The sequence below is a fragment of the Apteryx rowi genome, unplaced genomic scaffold (genome assembly GCF_003343035.1).
Source record: "Apteryx rowi isolate R43461 unplaced genomic scaffold, aptRow1 scaffold_136, whole genome shotgun sequence".
NCBI lineage: Eukaryota > Metazoa > Chordata > Aves > Apterygiformes > Apterygidae > Apteryx > Apteryx rowi.
Genome location: NW_020447597.1, coordinates 820,701 through 841,455, shown reverse-complemented (window position 1 = coordinate 841,455; position 20,755 = coordinate 820,701). Strand labels below are relative to the sequence as shown.

The 20,755-nt window shown below is 43.1% G+C and overlaps 1 protein-coding gene across 6 annotated transcripts in view; it reads right to left on the bottom strand.

Annotated features, from left to right (window-relative positions):
* The window catches only part of ST3GAL1 (ST3 beta-galactoside alpha-2,3-sialyltransferase 1), a 76,497-nt gene extending 56,146 nt beyond the window's left edge, over positions 1-20,351 (bottom strand). For 4 of the 6 annotated variants that reach the window (XM_026057072.1, XM_026057070.1, XM_026057069.1 and 1 more), the window contains exon 1: positions 18,706-19,210. The gene's annotated coding sequence lies outside the window, so the exon portion shown is untranslated. Of the gene's footprint in view, positions 1-17,552; positions 17,760-18,705; positions 19,211-20,149 lie in introns of those variants that run through there. The other 2 variants (XM_026057067.1, XM_026057073.1) reach the window with 2 other exon arrangements.
* Positions 20,352-20,755: the final 404 nt, after the last annotated feature.

Below are 20,755 nucleotides of genomic sequence, written 5' to 3'. Positions count from 1 at the left end.
TCTTCTTTTGTGAGTGACAAGCCACAAAAAATGAAGAACGGAGATGTGCACAGGAACAAAACGCATCGCATCTGCCACAGAGTCGAAGCCCTGCAAACCTGCCTGCTGGAGCTTGGGAAGGGTCCTGTGATGGGCACTGAAACCAGCTGCCACCTTCCCCAGTATGAGCTACAATCACCATGTCTCTACCTCCTTTACCTGGGCTGCTATCAAGGGAAGACAGAGATAACAGTCTCCTAGAGATCATCTGGCCAGAGAAGAACAGAGAAGTGCCATGTTAGCAGCTCTGTCCTTTCTCCATCACTGCAGATCAAGTGAAGTATGAGGTACATACTGACATAACATCCCTGAGTAGATATCAGAGTAATTGTAGTMCATACTACACTTATTTTTCACATCAAGTTACTGAGTTGCCCAGGCAGCAGTAATTCCCCTACACAGGAAGATTTTTGCTTGAAGAGTTCACACCTTTGTAGCTACTCTGGGCTTGGCAGCTCTCCAAGCTACGATCTCACAGGACACGACTTTGCACCTAAACTGATCCATTTGCACACCCTTCATGGCTCAAGGGTCATCTTGGCTGCAGCCACCTCTGCTTTCTTGCACAGGCAGCCAGGAGCATCCCATTTTGATACCCTATTGTAGGACATTCCCATCCACTTTGTCAAGCGGTTCCCTCAGGGCCACACAACTCTGCTGAGGAAGACCTAGTCTCACCATGCTGTTAGCCACAAGTTTGTTTTTCACCATGTCTACTATCGGTCAAGAGCTATTAATGAGCCACATTCATTGTTCTCATGCTAGTATATTAAGGGTTACAGAGTTATAGCTTACAAAAATGCAGACTTACTTAAGACTCACATATATTTAGAGCTCAGATACCACAAATTGTTTGTCTACCAAAAAAGAGGCACATTTTTATTTTATAGGTGTATTTATGGTTAAGTAGGCATTAAACTTAGCCAAATGCCATGTGACTGGGAAGTATTTTTGGAAAGGTACTTTATATTATAATTGTTGGTCATCAGAATCCCCCTGTACAACCATGTTTGTCCAAACTGTGCCAGTCTATTGGGCAGGGGTGGCTTACGCTTCCCAGAAGACCTTTTGAGGAAAGAAAGGAAAAATGTTCACTTGAGGGAAAGCTGAGGTTACTCAGGGATACAGCGCGAGACTTTTTCAGTGTCAGCTTGCCCTAGCAAGAGGAACATCTTGCTTACCGAAGAGATATCTACAGTTCTTACTTCATTTTTCTGTATCTGCCTGCAAACATTTTCATTTTAATAATATTTGTCTAGCAATAAGCATGATTACACAGGGGTTTTCTGAGCAAGCCTTGGAATTCATTCTCTGAAGACTGGCAACCCTTAACGAGGACAGTGGTCTGCTCTCACATGGTCCAGCTCCCTGACCCCAGATCAGAGGTCCCTTGCATGCACATCTCCAAAGAGCTAAGGTGAGGAGAGACTTCTGGAGTTGTCCTAGATTAAGGAATTATAACAAGACTTAATTATACTGCCATCATATGTGTCCCTGACAAGGAAAAGGGGGGATGGGGAGAAATCCCAAATGATACCAGTGCTGAACAAGACTGCAGTGCTGGTTACAAGGCAAATATAAAACCAAGTCTTGCCCATGAGAATCCACCAGAAGAGGCAGCCTGAAAGCTTCCTCCAAACTGGCAAGCTCTCTTCTCCCTATCCAAAACAATGGAATCTCTAGGAATATTATTCTGGGATAATTTAACATCTCATCAGTTGTGTTTGCACAGCATGGGGTATGGAGAACCTTTAAAGAGAGAGGGAAAAAAAGCCATAGTGTTGCCATTTGTGCTACTCTTATACTGCAAATTCAAAGGTTCTACATATGTCTTTGTTACTTTCAACTTTTGGTAACTGTGACTTCCCCATGGAATAAGCCATCTGCATTTCAACTCTTCAGTGGCAGATGTCTAAGGATTGTCAGTACTTCAGCACACTGTGCAGACCCACCCATAGAAATTTCATATTCTTCCTCAATTCCTAAAAAGAAAAGCTCCGTTCCAAAAAATTTTAGTGTGATAACACAGAATATGATTAGCTGTTCTGTGTCATACCCTATCAATCCTCCCATTAAAAAAAAAAGAGAGACAGACAGAAATGAAATAATAATTGAAAACAGATTAGCTCCAAGAGAGGTGCAAAGTAGCAGGTCCAATGTATAGCTGGCAAAACCACACCAGACAAAGCGGAGATCCCAGCTCTTCAACGGCAGAGGTAGAAATGAACCTCTTTCTTCAGGCCAATGTCATATCCAAGATCTATCCCATTTCATTAGCTCAGAAAATGATTAGAGTCTTTATTTACCTAATCGCTATAGAAGGGACTCCTTCCAAGGCTAGAGTCAGAGACTGYATCACAGACCTTTGTTGGAACAATGATAAAGTAAATGTTATCTTGTTTCCCTAGGCCACGAGGGCTCAACCCATGGTTACAAAATAGTCAAGAATGAACTCATATCAATAGTGCCCTTGCCACTGGAACTCACCTTTTCAAAGCAGTGACTGCATCAGCACTGCGGGTACAGGGGCCAAGTATTGTGATATTTTGTTGAAAGTGTAGTTAGCTAGCTAGTGATTAAAAAAAACAAAAAACCACACACTCAGCAGAATATGTTACAGAAATACCCTGGATATTTTATAAATAACAGATTTCAGTCAGCTGGAAGTGTTTTTTTTTTCCTTGATCAAGGGTGGATATATATATATATATATATATATATATAAACTATCTATCTCCTCACCCGCTCCAAGAGCTACCCTGTGTAGAGGAAATTGGTGTTCAGTTTGCCCAAATGTTTCACCTAGCCTCTACTTTTGCTTTCCCATATGTTAGAAGACCATAGAGGTGGTCCCATTTTTCTTGTTTTAATTTGTGACCTCGCAACATACACCTTGCTAGTTTTTATTATTCCCACATATGACTGACTTCCCCTTCACCTCGTTACCCACTGAAGCATTGTCACTGCAGGGGAAAAAAGGAAGGACAAGAGGGTAATGACACGACACACAGGGTTTTAACCTAAAGTTCATTCTTCTTTGGCTCTGCGAGGCTGTTTGAAGTTTTTTCTGCTGTTTAAAAAAGAAACTCCCCAGTTACCTAAGTGACTCACCTCTTGCTGAGAGACCGTTGGCTTGTTCATCACATGCCAGTGCTCAGAGCACACCACTTTTCCATGCTTAGAGCAACAACACGATTTCCACAACTTATCCGTAAATCTGCCACAGATTGCATGGCTTTGGGGAAATTGCAATAAAACCTTGAATACTTGAGAACCAAAAGCAATAGTTCCCCTTTCAACAGGTTCTTCCTGCAGAGACTTGTTTAACTTCAAATACCGAAGCTTAGATTTTAAACCTGTGCTTATACTGCAAGTCTGCTTCACACAATCATTAGTAGTATTAAATCAGGGCAGAATCTGCTGTAAAATTTAATCATCTGGTACCATGAAAAAGTGCCGGTATGTTTGAAGTTCTGAGAGGGGCTGGTACTCCAAACCAGTAGATACCAGCGCTTTTCAAGTTCTGCTCATTATTCCCTTTGCAAAGACACAGGAAACAGTAAGGGCTTTAATCTGTAAATAATCTTTCCTTCGGGGATCTGGAAACAATCTGCAGGACACAGCAATTGGAAATTCTTCTCCATGAAATGCTTCATTAAAGTACTGCTCACTCAATAACAAGTTTTGGGAGGGAAAAAGAAAAGAAAAATGAGTAAGTTTGAAGCTTCTTATGTGAAGCCCAAACTCCTGCAACTCCACACTCTTGTTTTGCTACAAACAGCTTGCTTGAGTTGCAGGAGATTTGGCTTTGCATAAGAATGCTTCATAAAACAAAAGGGAAAACTAATTCTGAAGCACAAGGGGAAATTTAAGAGGAAAAATGTGCTAGATAAGATGGCCAGATGAGCAGTTAAAGGCTCAGACACCTTGATCTCCGCACATCAAATAGAATACATCTACTTGCATGCAGACGGCACCCTGTTCATAAAAGCCCGTTCCCTCGCCAACAGGCACCCAGATACCCAACTTGAGATCAAAGCCCTCTAAAGGATTTTTTTTTTCTTTCAGCTACTTTGAGGCACTTCCTCTCCTCAGCCTCACACAACTTAATACAGCAGCCACAGGGCAGCACATCAGCTCTGAGGCTTAACATCGCGCATCACTGTGATTGATTGGGCTTCAGCAAGACGACTCTGCAATGATAATTTCCGAAAGAGGGAGGATTAATTTTTGTGCGATGCCGCAAATCAAYCTCCATTTTCGAGTAATTAATTCCAGCAGCGAGGAGACTGGCAACGCAGCAACTACTGCTTTAGGTATCCAGTAACAGCTGCTGCATTAGCTGGATGGTAGAGGTGTGACATCCCACGTTTCTTGCTGACGTACTTGGTGCCCAGAGAGAGGTCCTGCCGTGAAGAGCCAATGTCAGGCATGAGACGGAGAAACGGCAGAGAACTGCGGCTGGTGACAGCTGTGTCCCAGCCTCCGCTAAGTCAGCGGGAATGTCCTTCCTGGCTGCAACGGCTCTGCTGGCTCTGGAAGCGTCTGTGCTATGAGAACTGAAGTACCATGCTTTGGTGAATTCAAAATTCCTCTATTTTCACACTTTTAACCCATGTGCAAGCTACATGCTTCATCTCTAATTCACATTTATGCCAAGAGCTCTTAAGACTGCACGGTAATCACCTGCTAGTGAGTCACTATTATCTGCTTCTTTTACCTTGATAACCTCTATAAACAAAAACAAAAGAAGAGATGGATGGCTTCGTGTGCCGATTATAGTCACAACAAATACAGGAAATGGTGCCTTGCTCTTCCAGGCAAAACTGGTTAGAGTCATGGCCATAACAAATTTGGTGAAATCTGCACAGGAATCAACTTCAGTAGTTTGATTTGTGGAGGCTGGATATATTAAGGAACGTGAAAGAGCAGTTGATGATTTTGGCTTAATAATCAAGAGTATCAAACTACTACTTTGGGCCAAATTATACTCCCATTTTAGTTCATTTAAATCTGTGAAAATGAATTGAATTACTCAAGGTCTCCATCAATGTAATAAAGCTGGTCATCTTGGCATTGCAATATGCTGGTACTCATTGCAGAAGCTAAACCACAGGTTTGCTCCAGATGGCTTGTCTGTACAACAGAGCACACATCCAAGGCACTTTACAAACTAATCACCTGCTGATCATATCCCTTCAATTAAAAATTACTCAATATTTCCAGCTTTTGGCATCCATTTTAGAAATGCCAGGAAACAAAGAAGTGTTTGACCAATAATACGTAGCTTCTTCTGCGTTACAGAAATGTCAGCTCACCAACAGTTCAGTAAGGCACTATAGTTTATATCTGGCACAGGGTGTGTTTGGAAGTTTCTCCACCTCTACATCTGCTGTGATAACAGCCTTAATGAGAGGAGCCAAGAGTACAGACGAACAGGAGAAAATGTTTCCCAGACCAGCAGCACTGATACAGATTAATTGGGAGAATTTTTAGATTCTATTTGATTTAATCAAATAGCATAATCTCCAAAAGAAGCTCCTTTTTTTTTTTTTCTTCTCCTTTTTGATGAAGGACACTCAGGTTTACACACACATCGCTGCAAAGGAGAGACCTCAGGAAGGGAAGAGCTTTGCTGACTTACATCTCACATCAGCCAAGCAGCATGAGGTTAACCAGGAGGTTTCATTTCACCACTAAATCATACACTCACTTACATGGCTGGGCCACTTATTCTGATTTATATCAGCTGAATATAGAAAAGAGAGGCATGGACCTGAGAAGATGATGGTGATGCTTTTTTTCTAGGGAACAGAGTAAACTACTAAGAGTTCACCACCATTTTCTGGGATCCTTATGCAAGCTATGGACACAAAGCCTTCTGGGTTTTCACTTGTAACACAAACTTAGTGCGTTGCTCTGTTCTCCACAAATGCAACCATTGCTTCCTGCAGTAAGTGCCGATGGGGAGACAGCACTTACATTAGTCATGGATAACAAGTTGGAGCAACTAGCAATAAAGCTAAATTATTCCTTTGAAGAAATAACAGACTTCCTTACTCATTGAAAAGAAAATTAAGGGTATTCTCCAGTCCAACGGCTATGCTTGTCAAGTTTGATTCAATATATTTAATGTTGTAGCCACACTTTCAGTCATGGAAAGGTGGCTCAACTCCATGGCAAGAACAGATGTTTGTATGGGTCAACTGAATCAGCATGAGCAAATGTTTTAGCACTATATAGTTCTGACAAGTATCCCAGATTTCAGTGTTTTATCACTGTGCTGGGTGAATTATGGGCTGTTGGTATCCTATGGTCCACAAACACAGGACCCTTACGGTCATCTAAACAACTTTGTATGTGTCCTGTCATTTCTTTTTGTGAATATGCCCTGCTAGTCTGCTGCAGACTGTCCTTTACCATCTCTCAGCAAAGATAGTAAATTAGAAATTTGATTCAGTCACTTAGGTCCCCCATTGCTTTCAGTGGCGGGACACAACCCTGATTGTTCTGTAACTCAAAAACAGTTTAAAGCTTGGAGCATCTCAGATAGTCACGGCGAAGAGACAGTTATTGGGAAATCAAAGTTGGCAACAGAATTCAAGAATAAAATGTTCTAAGGGAGTAAGGTGAGCCATCGCATGAGGGAAACCATCTTGTCTCTTGACATTATACATTGACTTGACAGTGTTTAGATACTCCAATCACTGCAAGTGTCCTTGTGACAAAATTGTGCTTTGCAGCAATGACAACTGCAACTTGCTTATTTGGGAATATGCAAGGATATAGAGTAAGATATTAGCTTCCTTTAGAAAAGGCCTATGAGAAGATGTATAGAGTATTCCTTGGGTCACAATATAGACAGGTATCATATAAACAGACTTTTTAAAATTAGCATGTAGGCAGTCAAAATGTGAACAATAAGTGTACCAATTTGGGACTGYAAAGGAGTTGGTAACAACGATCTAAAGATGTCCTATGTTTTCACACACACGGCCTGATGCTGTACATTTACTTTTCTTACTYGTCTCAGTGAGCACCAGCTGAACTCGTGCTGATAGCAGATAGGCATGCTGTAGCCTTAATTTAAAAYACTGGGGCTTCTGAATAAACATCTTTACCCCATTCTAGGTTGCAGACCCTTACTTACAGATGTCACTCACGATCAGAGACCTAGTGTACGAGCTTATTTTGTTTCATTGCTAGGCACTAGAGTCACTACAGCTCRTTAAAGAGACTTGCCTGGCTGAACAGCCCCCAGAATTGCAATGAAGTAGTTATTTAATATCCTCTGATGAAAGGTACTATGCAAATAAAGAGTACTCTGTTGTACCAAAGAGGGTCCTCTGATTACTATCTCTTATTAGTCCAATAGAGGTAAATGGATTCCAGCCCAAGTTTTTGCAATACAGTTTCCTGGATAAAGAGTCTTCAGTTTAAAACAAGCCCTGCTATACAAGCTATAGTCCACTTACCTTGACAAATTTAAGCAATTAACCTGTGGGAAACCAAGCTTCCTTTTCATATTCTCAGGTCAGCTGCCTTGAGACAATGTCTAAAGTACAATTAGGCTTTTAGGACCAGATTCTGATTTCATTCAGACTGGTGTAAGTCAGGAATAATCCCTTTAGAGATTAGTAAAAGCAAGATCAGATTCAGGCTCTCAGAATTAAGCATAAACCATGTGCTTGCTGGACTTATTTTAATTCTTCTAGGTAAAAAGAAATTCTGCTTCAGCACATCCCTTTTCCGTTCTGTCTAAAGCACTCTGAACAGAGGAACAAAGAAAGTGCTACTGRTAATGCCCAAGAGAAGACATTTGTTATTGCAAAATACTTTTGCCTACAAAATTATTCAACAAGGGTCACAATTAAAAAAAAAAGTCCTTCCAATTACAGAGGCAGAGCAAACTTGTTTTCAAAGATCTTTTCTGACCCCTGAACCGTGAAATGAACTACAGTAACCATCCTTTACAAAAAGCCCACACATTTAATTACTTTGATTTACAGCATCTGTCTCTGGTTCCGGACATGTATCAAAGGAAAACATAAGCAGAGCTTCTGCCAGATGCATGTAACATCCTTTGGAAGCATCTCAACAGGAATTCCAGTGCTGCTACCAATGAATGCAATTTCATCTGAAAGTCACTCAYGTTCTTCCCCTGCCACCTTCTCACATGAAGGTTCAGACAATGAAAAGACAAATATGCCAGCAAGTATCTTGCTTATTTTTAGGTATGATCAAAAACCAAGTCACCCCCTCGAAGAAATTCTGCATCATTGTGCAACTATGTCAAAGGGATACAAGTTTTAGTTTTCATCATGATCTAGGTACATCCCTGCTAATGGACTAGCTTTAGTATGCAATCCTGGCTAAGATGCAAGTCTCCTTCCTATTTAGATCAAGACACAAGTCTTGCAAGAGATGGGGAACAGTGAAGTTACCTGCTGGGAATGATGGTATGAGCCTACACAACTACTGTTCTCACTCGATGCGATTTAGAGATTAGTCTCTCTGCCATGACACCTACATCGTTTATGGCTCCCAAAATAGTCTACTGAGCAGACTGACTGCAGGACACCTTAATTCTGGATGCCAGCTTGTGTTACTTCCCTGTAGCTCCTGAAGAAAAACAAACAAACAAACAAAAAAAGCAAACATACAAAAAACAAAAAACCCAACAATTCTTTAAYTCTCAAAACCCGTCTCTTTCTGTAGGCCCCTGCTGCATGCCCTAAAGATCACTCATCAAGTTTGAAATATTTTACCACGTATTATTTACAAGGAAGCCTCGCCCACTTCTGAAGTACAGCTGCCTTTTAGAGAAGAGAAAAAAAAATCTTGCAACAGTATCACATTGCAGCAACTTCGGACAGGAAGCTGAAATTGTATAGGAGCTATAAGTAGAATGCCAAGGGCTCTCACATCTGTGAAAGAGTTTCCTTGGGAAAGGGGAGGAAATCTGAAGAGGTAACTTTTCAAACAAGGAAATTTCATCCCTTTAAAAAAAAAAACAAAAAAACCCACCACACATTTGAACYGGACTCTTGGACACTGATGGCAGATGGCTCTAAGAAAAACACTGCTATACAGAATGAAAAAAGTCCTGTTGGAATCGGGCAGGGAAACCAACACCAACAGCCCTGTTCATACAAGTGTCATGTGTTTAAGAGATTACAAGAAGTCACAAGCTTGGTAAGTCTCATTACGAAGAGGAGATCTTCAGCAATCGATTCTAACTCTTCCTCAGTCCTGCTGACTCAGAGGGACGCAGGCTCCTCAGCAGCTCTGCCCCCAGAAGATATTTCAGTCTTGGCTTCAAAAGAGTCTTCAGGTAATGAGCAGATCAAGCCCTAATGAGCTCATTAGATATGACAAGTCTATGCTCCAGGTTACTGTGCACGACCCCATTCTCTCTTGGAGAAAGGCGAAGCCGTCAGGCGGCATTTATCACTGATGGAAAAGAGGATTGAAAGCAAAACAAAATACAGCACTTGGTCCTAGCAGCAGAAACGCCTTCATTTCCTGGGAAGTCAGTAGTGTCAGTGCCAGCACAAGTGGGGCCGCCACGTAGCTGCCCAGGAGGAGCAACCAGCCCAGAAGAGAGCATGGCAGCTGCAAGGGAAAATCAGTGGGATTGATTTTGACAGCTGTAAAAGCTGGAGGGTTTTTAATATTCAGAAAAGTGTCAGTGCCCTAATAAGAGAATTTCCACCCCTAAGTGATACACTTGTCAAAGTAAACCCTGGTCAGATGCAAAAGTAAAAAAGGGATCCATGCTTTGACATATCCAAAAGAGTTCCCTTTGTAGCGGTGAGGAAGTCGGAAGGGGGTGCTTTTTAAAAAGAGCAAGTCCCTCGCCTATCTTCACCCTTAAATTGACTCTTAGACATCAATGGCAAAGCGCAGCATTTCACAATTTAAGTGAGAAAGATGTCAGCAGCATAGGAGCAGGCAGTACCAGTGGCACAAAGTTTCACCCYGTGGAACAGCTTTCTTGAAAAAAAACAATTGCTTTCTTCCAAGAACAGAAAGAGTTACAGTCCACCCTGGTAACACAACACTCGGCAAATAGACTTCTGCCAAGCAAATCTATAATCTGCAGGGGAAGCGTATGAAGTTCAAATGGGGCCTTGGGACGGGGTCTCGTGTTCCGCCTCCAGGGTGTTTCCTGCGATRTTACTCGCTGAGGATACGCACTGTCTTCTGTGTGTCCATATCATGCCCAGTAAATTTCCAAGCAAGACAGCAACGGAGCACTGTTTTGCTGGCAGACTATAGTCAGACAAATCGCAAATTCAGAGACATGCCAAAAACATGGTTAGTGGCTCTGAGTACAATTTTAGGGAAGAGTTCCACCTTGGATAAACGCAACTTTCTAAAATGAAGCTTTGTTGTTGGCGGTGGTTTTTTGTTTTTTTTTCCCTCCCCTCCTCCCCCCCCCCATAAAAATACAGAGGACCCACAGGTTTGTGTGTGGTACAATAAAATAGGGAAGTTGACATTTTGAGCAAAGTTCTTTCAGAAATTCACCCACACAAAAGAAAATTGGGATGTGTGGGTTCTCAATAGCTGGCCTAAAGAGGATCTAAGGATTGCTTTCAGTTACACTAATGTTGTTCCCGCAGGATAACTTTTGTTTTTCCAAAAGAATAACTTTAAATAGGGCAAACAAGGCACTTCTCAGGATTGTTGGTCAATTAGAGCAATGACAGTCCTCACAGGCAGAACTTGGTATTTTAAGCCATAGGGACAAAGGGCTACTACTGAAATGAGAGGGGGAAAAAAGCTCTTCTCYGGGAAACAATAGAGGCAGTGACCTCATTGAGCACTTTGGGCTTAATYCAGTAATATTTTAGCTTTATAAAGCATTCTTCATCCACTGTTCTTACAGCAATAGGCAAAGGATAAGGATCCTCATTTTAAGCAAGTGGGAACAAAGGCACAAAGGACTAGCGCTTTCTTACTCCCCCAGCAGGCCAGATGACAGCAGAGGAAGAAATAAGCCCATTTTCCTCGTGGTATATGAAACAGAAGCATCCCCTTCCAAACAGGCTTGTATGGTAATTCTAACCTATTGATTTTTTTCAGTTTGAAGCTCCATTTTTTTCCCCTATTAAAAATCCCAAAATAAATTGCAATTACTTAGCAGCTTACTCAGCCCATATTTACACTCAGCTCAGTATTGACAGGAAAGTCTTGCCTTGCAGAGGCAACTTAAACTGCTTTGTTTCATTGCTACCAGCAAGTGTTTTATCCAGTTCTGCAATTAATGTATCACGTATTTTTTAATAGCCAGCATCTCTCCATCTCCTGCTCCTTTGCTCTTTGGCCTCATGGCCACTTATGTAGCTGCTCAAGGCTCATTGCCATTTGAAGCACCAGCCATTTTGCACTTCAGACCTACAGTACTCTAGCAGAAGCCCAGGTAGATTAGGCTGGACCAGGTAGGGCACAAATCAACATCTCATCTAGGCACTTACACCAGCATTGGTGTAATGCAGATGTCTGAATTGTGAGCATTATGTCAAACAAGTCACATTTGGAGGATCAACAGTTTTTGTTTTCTGGCAAACTTCCATGATTTTAAAGGACTAGGAAACATCAGAATTAGGTGTCTTATTTCCATCACACTTATTTCCTGTAGCTTGAGTGAAATTCCCACCTGTAAGAGGCTTAAACCATCCCATTTTTCCCCCTCAGYCTGCACTATGCACCACAGCTCTCCAGCATCCTTAAATATTTTTACTGTGTCTATGTCTTACAGGTGAATGAAACACTTCCAGTTTCTTAAAAGGGGCAAACAGCATCTGAATATTGCACACAACTATGTATAATTAAACAAGTCCTACCAAACCTAACGTGGTAGCCTCAGGGAAAGTTGGTTTGTAATCACTATACTTTTTAATGGGCTTGCTTTATTAGGTCGTCTCCCAGAGTACACATATATCTCACTGCCCTGGCAAGCTAATGAAGTGGCCATTTAAGATGGCAGGACAGTTACRCTCCAGCAGCCCAGCAGTTTTGTCATGCTATCTGAGAAGTTAGGCAGCTGCTGCTATCTCACACACCCTGTTACCGTGATACTTTTTTTTTTCCTATACTGTTTCTGGCCTGAAGTGTTTTTATTTATACCAGTATTCACATAAAATCTGCTGTGACAATCACAGCAAGTTAATGACACTTTACATTGTTCTGTAACATCTCAACAAGTTGTTGAGCAACAAGCAGTACACCAACAGCCCTATGGAGAGTATCAGATGGCATGACTCTTGCAGCACAGGTATCACTACAGTAGATAGAGCASAAACATAGGTGATTTTTTTGTTGTCCCAACAGTGCTTTTGCACATCACCGATGACGCGCTACTCAATGAAGTAGCAGAGAGTGAATCACCAAAGCCAACACCACATGTCTAAAGATCTTCTGTCCTTACTGCTGAGCATTTCCTTTTAGTTTCCTGATTAAAAAAAGAAAAACAAAAAACAAGCTGTCAGTCCAGAGGGCAGGCATCATGTTTACTGGGATCTCCATGCATTTTATAGATTGAACTCAACCTCCAGGAAAACAAGGTCAAATGCTGTCATTTACAGATGGTAAAACTGGAGRCAGAGATGGGACAGGACTCAGCTCTCCAAGGTGATTCCAAGTTCTTGGTCACAAGCACATCCTGCCACTGTCACACGCTTGACCTCTGATGTAAAATTTAAATGTCCTTTGCTCTTCTGACCTCTTGGTTCACTCTGACCTTGGCACATACAGAACAAAACATTGCAAAGGAAGGGAGAAGTGGGAGAGATGAAAATAGGTTGCGCTCCTCTGAAGGAGCAATTCTAGTAGCAGGACTGATGAGAGGAAGAAAACAGGCAGAAGAGTGAGGAAAAAAAAAACACAGAAGGCTACCGGACTGAAACCTATTTTAGTACGTCCTCAGGAAGGAGAGAAGTGGAGCATAAACTAGGGAAAGCACAGCTTCACTTTGAAGCTCCAAAGCAGCTTTGCCTACAGTGCTGCACACCCTTCTTTCTGCAGGCATTTCCACAGAAACCCAGGCAGGCAAGGAACAGCTTTGACTTTGGCCCAGGGGGACCATTTATCAGTGGGAGCAGGGCAGGATGCCATAGTTTACGCAGCCTAAGAGATATGGATGCAAATGAGAGCCAAGTTTCATCAGTTCCTGATACTCCACCCTAGAATTGTTGCCATCTTTTGCCAATACACTTTTTGCAAGCAACCTGGCTGGCAAGTCTTATACAGAGCAGTGCAGACTGCTGACAAAGTGGACAACTACATGGCAGGAATATGGATGAAACCAGTCCTCAGTGTGGCCACAGGACAAGCACAGCATAGTTTGAAGCTCTGGCTGGAAAAGGAGTTGCCTGGTGTCACCACACTGCAGCCTGAGTAACACTGGTGAAAACCAAGGCAAGGGCTTTTTTATTTTYTGTTTTTTAATCTGGAGCCGAGATCTTGAAGAGAAACTGTATTCCCTGACCCCACAGCTGCAGCCCCAGCCCATATGGTCCCCATAAATCCATAACAGAGTCTCCAATTACACAGGCAACCTAAACCTTAGGCACTCAAAACTCAAAAAACAGAGCTGACTCACCATATTTTATAAAGGGTCGCCTCACTAACCACCCCTTCTTGACTATTCCCTTCCTTCTCCACACTAAGCGAGGACTTCAGTTTCCGCAAGGTATTTTATATGAACTGCTTTATATTTGAACATTGCCTTTCCATAAGCAAGAGAAGTTTTTGCCAAGGGCCCGTCTGTTTAACATTCAACCTTTGATAAAGGCGAATGCAATTTTTCCTTGTGTTTTTGAGTTGCCTATGGCATAATCTTCAGAACATGTGATGTTCTCCCATAAGTACATGGCAAAGGCTATGGCATTCGTGCCTGCTCAACCGTCCTAGCAATACACCTCTGTCCTGCCTGCTAGCTTTAAATCTAGCTGCTGTGCGTTTCCACCGCTGCTGCTCGATCTGCTGGAGATTAGAGAGCCATCAGCATTAACAACTGAAGTTCGATGGTGGAGTTTTGTTAATGGGGTAAAGGGCAAAGCACAAGTTTGTTYGTTTTATATTTCAGGGTGAATTTGTAGGCTAAAATTAAGCCAGCTGCTTGGGAAGAGCAGCAGGTCTGCTTGTAAGGGAGGAGCCACATAGGACTTGACCAGACATTCACCAGTTCTCAGTATCAGCAAATTTTATCTGAAGGGGAAAAAAAMMRRRGRWKKKGGRRGGRRAAAAAAAAAGAACAGGAAAGCATACTTTTAATTCTTCTAATGAATATTAGAAGTAGCAACGATACTTTCCGTATTCAAAAGGCACAGAATTGCCCCTGAAGAGAAAAGCTGGGTGAACTTTCTGAAGAATAGTAATTTCAGAAGAAAAATATTTTYAAGGAGACAAGAAACAAATCCCCAGATTCAGGTGTAATTTCAACATTGCCACCAGCCGGTATAAATTGCGTAAATGCAGGGCCGTGTCAAATTCTGAGGAATCCTTCTGATATTTAAGCCAAACTTTCTTTTCAGCTCTTTCAAAATGGCTAATTTTGACTCTATCTCAAAGTGTTTGAAATGGACCCCAGATTAAGATTAAATAAACAAAAAAAGCAAGAATGTCTCATCTGATCAAAACCAAAATTATCTCAGCCAGGAAATGTTTAATTAAAGTTTGCTTCTAAGGTTGCAAACCGACTTTTCTCACGTTTGTCACCAAACAAAAAAAAAGTCAGACCATGGGCACAAACAGATCTAGCAAGCTGTGGTAAGAGAAGGCATTGGATGAGTGGAGCAACACCTTTGGCAGCTGGCACTCACACGAGCTGCAGCCTGTATACTTGCCGAAGAGTGGCTTGTGTTAAAGGCACCACCACATCTCCTTGGACTAAAGAAATTTAAGAAAATTTAAGATACAGGCTTCCCCATCCCTTGCTGCACCCTGACAGCTCCTGATGCGCTCTCTGGGGGCATAAAGGAGATGCCTACTGTAAAGTCAGCTCCAATTGCAAGCACTGGATTTGAGCTGGAGATAAGGAATCTGATTTTTACCCAAAAGACTGCAGGTGATGCCTTATGCTTCCCCAGAAGGGTCATAAGACCTGAGCTGGCAGATTTGATAGAATTAGATTTCTCTGAGCTGGTACAGCAGTGTGATGTGTCAGCACACACAGCATTTCAGATATGTAAGGCCAAGTCATTGATTGAATAATTTCTGAAGGCTGGCTCTTTAATGTCCTTTAAAAGGAGCAACCTTTGTTTTGTACTGGAACAATACAGCTAAAAAAACCCACCATTTTTTGGAAAATTACAGCAGCAATCACCTAGTCCAGAGACTAGCTTTTAAACTTGCACCCAGTTTAACACCTGGGGTTCACTGCTGGTTTTTGCTCTGCAGAATGGTCCTCTGAAGGGATGGATGGGGATTGCTCCTGCTCTAGTGAGTTTTAGGGATACCTGGAATGTGTGTGACCCCCTCCATGTCAGCAGCACTGCTACGGCAGGCACCACGAAGGTGTCAAAGGCTGCGTCCAGGCACCGTGGACTCCAGCCACAGCCCCTCCTTCACCTTCAGTCCCTCGGGGTGGATGGCTGGAGCTACGGAGGGCTAAGCCTGTGTCAAAAACTCCCCAAAAGGACTTCCCCCCCAAAAAAACTTAAAAGCTACTAGAGAAAAAAAAGCCCTATCAAAATTATGTCCTTAGGGCAAGGAAGTCACACTTAAAACATTTGTTACCAAACGCATCGTGCACCCATTTGTATTGGGCCTCATTTGCACTCTGCTATATAGTGATCAGCCGACAGAAATAGCTGTCATTTTTACCAGGTTTAGAGATTTCTTGTCTCCTCCCCAGAAATAATACACTGAGTCTCTGCCCAAAGACTTTGTCATCTAGTAGGCAGGGCAAAAGCCTTATTTTCCCAAGGGACAGATACACATGTCAGAACGGGTTAAGCAACTTAACCAAGAACACCTTAAAATGCAGAAGGGCCAGGAACGAATTACATCCCACATTCTTCTGCCCTCAAAATTGTATTTTAACAATTACTACAATTTTTACAATTTACTACATCCCTAACATTCATGCACACCTTAGAGCATGCTTTTATTAATGCTCTTGGGAGTTTCTTAAGAAGAGCTCCCAGCCTGAAGTCCCCGTCCTCTGCGCTTTACAGATACGCATGTTTTACAATTCTTACTTGCAGCTTTCCATAGCTTTACAGGATACCTACCGTGAAGTGACTTGAGTTTGCTACTTACAAACTACAGTATGGGAAACTCCGACAGTACCAGTGGAAAGGGAAGGCAGCAGGATGAGTGGGAAAGAAAAGCAGAAGTGTTATTAATGATGATTCATCTGTGGCTACTATTAATGGATATTTTAGTAGCCCAGAGACCTTATCAAAGCATAAGAGTTGCATGTTGCACAGGCAAACAATCCTTCCCTAAAAAAAAAGCTTACTTCCTCAGTAGACAAGACAACTTATAAAATGGATATTATTAACATAAGCTAATAGTCAGTGCCCAGAAAGCATTCTGTAGTACTTGGGAGAGTCAATTCAGTTGCTAAACAGAGATTTCAGATGCCGCTGGAGATGCCCCAGGCAGCAGAGCCGCCCTTACCAGGGTCCCAGACACAACACGAAGTATCAGAGACTTGCACCCTTCTGGACCAGCTCCAGAAGGCCAGGACAGGTAGTTCAGGGCAGTTCAAATGGCACTAAATGACTATGGTTAGAAGAGCGGGGGAAAAAAATATATATATATATACACACACACACACATATATATATATATAAAGTCAAGCCCTAGATGTCCTGCAGGCCCAGAGATGGCTGCAGACCTGCTCTGGACAGGCTGCAAAGGTATCTACCCATCTTGCCCGTGAGAGCTGAGATACCACAGCAGCCAGGACTAGCGAGGCAGAAGGGAGGTACGGCCTTTCCCAATTAGCCTAGGTCCAGGTTGATCTGTTTCCTGGATGACACAGAGGCGATCAGACACTATGGCATTAAAAGCAATAAAAACACATGCAGCAATAATTTATCTGCAAGTCTCGATTGTTTATCCCGTATGATATTCTGAGGACTATGACTAAAACAAGGAAGTTTCTCACTCACCGTTCCGAGGCGTTAGCTAATGAGTACAGTCATCAGGAAGTTATTTTTAATTTCCATATCCCTGATTTACTCAGACTTGAATTTATCAGTTAATAGGCATAACATACACATGACAGTCAGGCTCCGATGCAGTTAGGCAGCAGCACGTACATCAGAGACGGGCAGAGGCACCTCTTCAACTCTGTAGCTTATGAAGTGCAATGTATGCCCAGTTTTTAAACCTACATCAATACATCTCAGATCAGTCAAAAATGCAGGTGCTTTTCTTTTGCTTGTCAACTGCTTTCACCAGCAAGTTACAAGTACTTAGCTTAGGAGGTTAATGTAGGGCAGTAGCTTAAATGAATGAGATCCACAGACTAAGAGCCAGTCTTAACTCACCTTCCTATAGTCTGTTTACCAGTAGATCAGAGAAGAGAGTTGCAAACCTAACGGCATTTTTTTCATCCAGTTGTATACTCGAGGGTAGCTCAAAGCGTGGCTCTAAACACATCTTTGCCTCACTTGCTGATGAATACAGAGACATGTGGTTTCTGTGCATCACACCAAACTAAGGCTCCAGATCTGCCTTCCCTTTCCAGCCTAGTCCTGCAGGTAAAAGCATCAGCAGACTCGAGCGTGCACAGGCTTTATAGCAAAGATTTTTATAGCAATGCTTAGAGTGAGGTTTAGTACAACGCTAACTTAACCTGCACTAAAAGTCATGCTGCAGCTTTCATTAGAGTATCTTTAATGAGGGACAGGCTATTAACAGAGATTCTTCTACTTAAGAAATGCTCCTAGGTGCAAACTAATAGCTGAATACCCAGGTTACAGTCATGCTCTGTGCCAGCATCATATTGCCTTTGAAATACAAGGAAAAAAAGTAGCCTGAAAGGGAAAGGCAAGGATAGGAAGGAAGAAATTGATTTCTTATTCACTGATTTATCTGTCCTACAGAGGAACACTGTTTTGGATTAGACACCAATGGTCCTATGCCTCTTTTGTAAAGTACAGAAAGTATACATATTATACACACATACACAGAGAGAGAGAGAAAGATACAGAAAATTAAGTCTGGTATGAGGAAGAAAAACAGTTAAAGAAACTCTATATGTAGCATCTGACAGTATTAAAACAAGGCAAAAAAAAGCATCTTTATTCAGTTCCCTCAGCAATAGTCCATTGCCATAAAAAGCTCCACCAGGTGGTGGGATTAACAGCACTTTGAATGTGCTATTGAGCTGGATTTACTGCTATTTCTTTGCTTTTAAAAGCACATCTCTGCTTCACCTAACTTCTGAAAATACTTCTTGGAACATAATATCTAAAAGACACTCCTAATAAAAGCATATTGCTACTATCATTTAACACTAGCATTTACAATGCACTTGGGATAAGAAATACTGTTTATAGCCTGGAAGATGGAACCTCCATTTGTATAACCCTAATTTTCCTCTCAAATCACTCCCTGTCTTACATCAGTAGAAAAGCAAATTCAGGGAAGTAGATACAAAGGCTCATACAAAGCAATACTTTGTTTTTAAAAAGTTACCTTTGTCAGCTGAGAAGCCAGCATCCCCGCTATTAATACCATCAACTTCGGAAGAAAAACCTGAAAGCAAGGCGGCAAGTTCCTTTCTGGTTGGGATGTGCAAAAAATTCATACAAAGAGGGCAAATCGCTGTCTCCACTGCACTTGTCCGACTGTGCACAAAGCGAGGAAGCCAAAGAATACCGAATTGGATTCTTCTCTCCTTTCACTCTTTCAGAGACCACTCTTACAAGCCGCTAGCAGAAAGGTAAAATAAACGTGCAGCAGATAAAAGCATGCTTTAAAAATCCCGTGGTGGCTTTAAAGGTTGTTTGGCAGGGCTGCAGGCTGCTTTGGCTTTGTTAAGGCAAAGGATTTTTAAACCTGCAGAAGTGCTATTTTATAGCAGCACCRAAATAGAGCAAGTGAAGTGACAAATCAGCAGAGGGACAGAGTGCCAAGTTCACCTAAACCTACACAGGGCTTCCGCTGTTGTTGTTGTTGTTGTTTCCAGGATAATCAAATAAACAAACCCACCTTTTTTTTTTTATTCGCATCCACTCACTCCGTCCCCGCTCCGCCCGCCCCAGCTTTAAAACGTGTTTCAAGCAGATTAAAAGCGCGAAGCTGCCCGACGAGCGCAGGAAGGACGTGGGGCACAGATGCGCTTCGCAGATACCCGCCGCGCGGTTCCCCGAACCGGGCGGCAGGACCTCGGGGCCAACCCCGACTTCTTCTCACAGTCCCGCCGGGGCATGACGAATATGGGAGCACCGCAGGCTTTGCATTAAGCTCCGTAGATTGAAGAGGGTGAAGGGACGGGCACGGGGTGGTGTGGAACGCTGTGGGTCCATCAAGCCAAACATTTCAAAGCAGATGCTTAGGACAGAGCCACCCCTCCAGCCATAACCGTGCAGATAACACAGCGGAGGAGCGCGCTGCTAATCGAGTGTGGTCTCGGCTGCCAAGAGGCAGGACGGCTACAGCTCAAATGCCACTCTAACTTATGCCATCGAACAACGCCAACCTAAGTGAACTCAGGAGGATGGGGAATCAAAGTAAAATACAGATGACTTTTCTTGAATTTCCTGTCTCTTTTCCACAGGAAAATTTAAATTTCCTTTTCAAAGAGAGTTTTCAGAGCTTATGAAAATTGACACAAGAGATTACAAGGGCTTTGTCACCCTTCCAATCTCTCTCAGAGATCCCAAATTAAGGAGTTTTTTTTTTTTCCTTTAACATGTGTGCCCAGCAGGCAAACATATAATTCAAACTTACAGTTATATGAATGAGTTATTTCAGTTTATTGGATACATACAAATCCAACCGTTTCTTTACAAAGAGTTGAAAGATCCTGTGCATCTGGGATGAGTAAATACACATCCAGGCATTTCTTTCACCCATTTGTTTTCATTCACGCCAAGACCACAACCAGTCACGGTACAGACTAGGGATGCATGCTTACCGTAGACGTAAGTGTAATCAAGCGCAATTAAAACACACCTAACGACCGAACTGCTAACCTCCAGTACCGGTGATTCATACTTCACTGGAAGTCAGTTCTGCGAGCGGGTACCTAGGGCAGATAGCCGGCTTTTTGCTCTAGGGGAGCAATGCCGGCTTTACTGCCCGGGCTGCCCGAGGGGGTGGGAAAAATGAGATAAATAGAGAGGCAGGGTGCAGGACGAGCCTGGCCGGCCCCTGGGAGCCGCAGGGCTCCCTGCCGCGTGCGTCCCGCGCGGGTCGCCGCGGCCGCGCAAGGCACCGCGAGCCGCCAGCGCCGGGCAGCGATGCGCCGCGGGGGGCGCCCTGCGGCCGCCGCTGCACCCCGCTCCCCGTGTGCGCGGCGCTGCACGGGCATCCCCCAGCCCGCATTGAAACCCCGGCTGATGGGGCCGAGCCGCCCCCCTGCGGAGTGCCGGGGAGGGGGTGCAGCCGGGCCACCACCTCCGCGCTCCGCCAGCGCTCGGGGGGCTGGAAATAATAATAAAAAAACTTAACAGCCGAGCCGCCAGGGAGAAGGAGGCTCCCGCCGTGGCTTGGCGGCAGGTAAAGCGGGGGGAAAGTTGCC